This window comes from Lepus europaeus, chromosome 7 (assembly GCF_033115175.1).
Source record: "Lepus europaeus isolate LE1 chromosome 7, mLepTim1.pri, whole genome shotgun sequence".
Taxonomy (NCBI): domain Eukaryota; kingdom Metazoa; phylum Chordata; class Mammalia; order Lagomorpha; family Leporidae; genus Lepus; species Lepus europaeus.
The window spans coordinates 5,187,983-5,193,647 of record NC_084833.1 but is presented as its reverse complement, the minus strand read 5'-3'; positions in this window follow the sequence as shown (position 1 = coordinate 5,193,647).

The window sequence follows — 5,665 nt, the reverse complement described above, 5'->3', positions numbered from 1 at the left end:
GGAGAAGCACCTGGCTCCTGCCATCGGAACAGCGTGGTGCGCGGGCTGCAGCGCGCTACCGCGGCGGCCATTGGAGGGTGAACCAACGGCAAAGGAAGACCTTTCTCTCTGTCTCTCTCTCACTGTCCACTCTGCCTGTCAAAAAAAAAAAAAAAAAAAAAAAACACCAGCACCCCAAGGGGCAAGCGGTGTGCAGTGGGTTAAGCTGCCACCTGGGACACTAGCATCCTTCATGGTGTGCTGGTTTGTGTCCCGGCTGCTCCGCTGCTGAGCCAGCTCCTTGCTAATGTGCCTGGGAAAACAGCGGAAGATGCCCCAAGTGCTTGGGCTCCTGCAATCCAAGACCCAGAAGAAGCTCTTGGCTTCAGCTTTCTCTGGCTTTTGCAGCCATTTGGGGAGTGAACCAGGGGAGGCAAGGTCTCTCCCTCTCTGTAACCCTGCCTTTCAACTAAATAAGTCATTTAATTTTTTTTAAAGATTTATTTATTTTGTATATTTTTATTTTATTTATTTATTTTTTGACAGGCAGAGTGGATAGTGAGAGAGAGAGACAGAGAGAAAGGTCTTCCTTTTTGCCGTTGGTTCACCCTCCAATGGCCGCTGCGGCCGGCGCATCTCGCTGATCCGAAGCCAGGAGCCAGGTGCTTCTCCTGGTCTCCCATGCGGGTGCAGGGCCCAAGCACTTGAGCCATCCTCCACTGCCTTCCCAGGCCATAGCAGAGAGCTGGCCTGGAAGAGGGGCAACTGGGATAGAATCCGGTGCCCTGACCGGGACTAGAACCCGGGGTGCCGGCGCCGCAAGGCGGAGGATTAGCCTGTTAAGTCACGGCGCCGGCCTAAGATTTATTTATTTTGAAAATCTGAGTTACACAAGAAGAAGCAGAGACAGAGAAAGAGAGGCCTCTATCTGCTGGTTCGCGCCCCAGATGGCTGCAACAGCCAGAGAAGGCTGAAGCCAGGAGCCAGGAGCTTCCGGGTCTCCCACGTGGATGGCAGGGGCCCAAACACTTGTGTCACCAAACTCTGCTTTTCTCAGGCCGTTAGCAGGGAGCTGGACCTGCAGTGGAACAGCCGGGACACGAACTGGTGCTCACACGCAGTGCTGGTGTCACAGGCAGTGACTTTACACGCTATGCCACAACGCCAGGCCCAACAAATCAATCTTAAAGAAGAGGTGGTGGGGGTGGGCAGGGCGGCACTGTGGCAGTATAGTGGGCTGAGCCTCCGCCTGTGGCACTGGCATCCTATGTGGGCACTGGCATCTTATGTGGGCACCGGTTCTAGTCCCAGCTACTCCTTTTCCAATCCAGCTCTCTGCTATGGCTTGGGAAGACAGTGGAAGATGGCCCAAGTGTTTGGGCTCCTGCACCTGCACCAGAGACCCAAAGGAAGCTCCTGGCTCCTGGCTTCAGATCCGCCCAGCTCCTGCCACTGCAGCCGTTTGGGGAGTGAACCAGCGAATGGAGCACCTTTCTGTTTCTCCCCCTCTCTGTCTGTAACTCTGCCTCTCAAATAAATAAATAAAATCTTCAAAAACAGGGGCCGGCGCCGTGGTACAATAGGTTGATCCTCTGCCTGCGGTGCCGGCATCCCATATGCGTGCCGGTTCTAGTCCCAGCTGCTCCTCTTCCAGTCCAGCTCTATGCTAAAGCAGTGGGAGACCAGGAGGATGCTCCTGGCTCCTGGCTTTGGATCTGTGCAGCTCCGGCCGTTGCAGCCATCTGGGGAGTGAACCAATGGAAGACCTTTTTCTCTGTCTCTCTCCCTCTCACTGTAACTCTACCTCTCAAATAAATAAATAAAATCTTTTAAAAAAATCTTCAAAAACAAAGAACAACAACAAAGGGTGGGGAGTGGACATTGTGGCATAGTGGGTTGAGCCACTGCGTGCAACTTGGGCATCCCATGTGGGTGCTGGTTCAAGTTCCAGCTGCTCCACTTACTATCCAGCTCCCTGTTAATGTGCCTAGGAAAGCAGTAGAAGATGGCCCAAGTCCTTGGGCCCCTGCACCCATGTGGGAGACCTGGAAGAAGCTCCTGGTTCCTGGCTTCGGCCTGACTCAACCCAGTCATTACAGCCATTTGGGGAGTGAATCAGCAGATGGAAGACCTCTCTCTCTCTCTCCCTCTCTCTCTCTCTCCCTCTCTCTCTCTTTCTCTCTCTGCCTCTGCCTCTCTGTAACTCTGGCTTTCAAATAAATAAAATAAATCTTAAAAAAAAAAAAAAAGATCCCAGTGCGCCATATGAGGGTTGCTGAATTTGATATCTGTCTGCGTTTTACTTCAGAATTCCTGCTAATGCAGACCTCGGCAAGCAGCAGTGACTGCTCAAGTAACTGGGTCCCTGCCACCCGTGTAGGAGAGCTGGATTGAGTTCCCTGCCCCAGCTTGGCCCCGGCCAAGTTCCCAGTGTTGTGGGCATTTAGGGGGTGAACCAGTGGATGGAAGATCTCCGTCTCTCTCTGTCCTTCTAGCTCTCAAGTAGATAAAGATAAGTAAGCATTAAAGAGAGAGAGAGAGAGAGAGAGCGCGCGCGAGCGAGCCATACAGGACTTTATAATTCCAAATGGATTGTTGCTGCAGAAACTAGAAAAATTCTGGCAGATAGCCTCTGTGCTAAATAAAATTCAGGTTGGGCTGCTGTGAGTAGATTCTTTCCATTTGACTTATAATAGAATCCTGTAGCAAACTTTCTTAAAAACTCCATTTTTTATCTTACTGTGCAGCACCTGATATAGCACTCAACACCTTTTAATATCTTGCTATTGCTCAAAATGACTTTGAACTTAACAGATGTTTACCAAGCAAAAGTAAGACTTCTGTTTGCACAAATACATGTTCACGACCTTAGTCATAACCTTCAAAACCTGGAAACAATCCAGATGTCCTTCACCTGGGAAATGGAAAGCCTTGTGGCATATCCAGACAATGTAACCCATTGGTTTAAAAAAAAAAAAGAAAAGAAAAGAAAAGAAAAAACTAACTTCGAAGGAGGCAGTGACATCAGTGAGTCCCAGTGCACTACGCTGTGTGCAGCGTGACACCATCTGTAGATGCTTGGGAAGAGGCAGAACCACAGTGAAAGGAAACAGATGTTTGCCGGAGGCTTGGGGAAGACTGCAAAGCAACAGCATGAGGAATTTTTCCTTTTTTTTTTTTTAAATGTGCTTATTTGAAAGTCAGAATTAGGGGTGGGAGTGTGGGTGGGAAGGTGGGTACGTGGAAAGGATCACCATGTTCCTAAAGTTGTAATTATGAAAGTATGAAGTTTGTATTCATTAAATAAAAGTTTTCTGTGGGGAAAGAAAAAGAAGAACATCATTAATTGCTGGCAAGGACATGACAAAACTTTTCCCACACTGCTGACGGTGTGAGTACCACATCCTTCTTGGGATTATTCTGGCAATATTGAAACTGTGTGCTTGGGCCGGCGCTATGGCGTAGCGGGAAGAGCCGTCGCCTGCAGTGCCGGCATCCCATATGGGTACCGGTTCAAGTCCTGGCTGCTCCTTGTCCTAGCAGCTCTCTGCTATGATCTGGGAAAGCAGTTGGAGATGGCCCAAGTCCTTGGGCCCTGCACCCACAAGGGAGACCCAGAAGAAGCTTCTGGCTCCTGGCTTCGGATCAACACAGCTTCGGCCATTGTGGCCATCTGGGGAGTGAACCATTAGATGGAAGACCTCTCTCTCTCTCTCTCTCTGCCTCTCCTTCTCTCTCTGTGTAACTGACTTTCTTTTCTTCTTTTTTTTTTTTTTTGACAGGCAGAGTGGACAGTGAGAGAGAGACAGAGAGAAAGGTCTTCCTTTTCTGTTGGTTCACCCCACAATGGCCGCAGCAGCCGGCGCACCACGCTGATCCGAAGCCAGGAGCCAGGTGCCGCCTCCTGGTCTCCCATGTGGGTGCAGGGCCCAAGGACTTGGGTCATCCTCCACTGCACTCCCAGGCCACAGCAGAGAGCTGAGACCCCCCACTCTCTCTTCCTATCATTCATCCTGTTCCAGGCAATAGCCACACTGCTTCTTTTTAAAAATATTTATTTATTATTTGAAGGTCAGAGTTACACAGAGAGAGAAGAGGCAGAGAGAGAGAGAGGTCCTCTGTCTGCTGATTCACTCCCCAACTGGCCGAAACGGCCGGAGCTGTGCCGATCTGAAGCCAGGAGCCAGGAGCCTCCTCCGGGTCTCCCACACGGGTGCAGGGGCCCAAGGACTCGGGCCATTTTCCACTGCTTTCCCAGGCTGTAGCAGAGAGCTTGATGGGAAGTGAAGCAGCTGGGACTCGAACCGGTGCCCATATGGGATGCTGGCACTGCAGGCTGGGGCTTTACCACCTATACCACAGCGCTGGCCCCAACATTGCTTCTTTGTTCTTTGAACCAGCCAGACTTGCTCCTGCCCCAAGACTTTGGTACATTCTGGCTGGAAAGATCTTCCCCAAGGTCGGCTTATTCCGGGAATTCCTTATTGGTTACAGCGTATCTTTTTGTTCGTTTGTTTGGTTTTTAATATTTATTTGTTTGAAAGGCACAGTGACAGAGAGGGATCTTCCATCCACTGGGTCACTTGCCCAGTGGCTGCCGCTGGTTGATGCCAGGAGCCTGGAACCCCATCAGGGTCTCCCACTTGGGTGGCAGGGGCCCAAGCACTTGAACCATCTTTTTGGTTTTTCTAGGTGCATTAAACAGAGCGGAAGCAGAACGGTGAGGGCTCCAAGGATTCTGACACAGGATGTCTTAACCAGCTGCACCCCCGTGCTGGCCTTACTTTGTCATCGCCATCAATCACTCTAGACATATTTTACTCTGCTGTGTCTCTCCCTGCTATAACATACCCTCCAAGAAGGCTGGGATTTTTGTCTTTTTTTTTTTAACTGATACATCCTTGGTGTCTGCATGGGAGGTGTTCAATCAAATGAGTTAAATGAACAGGTAAGTCTCTTCCTGGGTTTGTCAAGTGACTTTTTGACGTCTTCTGCCACGAGAAATGTTTTTATTTTCACATCCAAACCTGTCGGTTTAAAAAAGTTTTTTTTTTTTTTTTCCAAGGCTCAACTTTTGCCTCCTCAGGGATCTCTTTTTTCTATTTCATTCAACTTTTTACTGTGGAAAACTTCAGTCACCTCCGGCCGCACATTCCATCGGGGTCCTCCCCGTCGGCCAGCGCTTCGGCAGCCCCGAGGAGAGTGCTCACAAAGGACGGCTTAGCGGCTCGAGGCTTCTCCGGGCCCACGTCGCTCGGCCCCGCGGACCGGGCAGCCCCGGCCCGCCCGCCGCGCTGCCCGGAGGCGGCGTCTGTCCGGGTTCCTCCCGCGGACACTCGCGCTGCCATCTTCAGGCGCGGATCTGGCAAACGCTGCCAGGGTGGGAGGAGCCCTGATTTCCGACTGAACAAAGTTTTTCCTTGGGGCCCGCCGGGCCCAGCCCCACCCGGGACAGAGGCCGCCTCAGAACTAGGCCTCGCGGCCGCCCCAGCGCCCCCTCCGCCGCCGCCCCCGGGCAGCGGCGGTTGGTCGCGCGCCGTCTTCCCTCTCCCACCCCTCCGCTAACGAGCGGGCTCCAGGCCCTCTGGGATTGGCTGGGTCCGCGAGCATTTTCTCTACGCCGTTCTGATTGGCTGTCGGACGCGCGGGATGCGGCTCCCGATTGGCTAGCCCAGGGCGCCTGCGC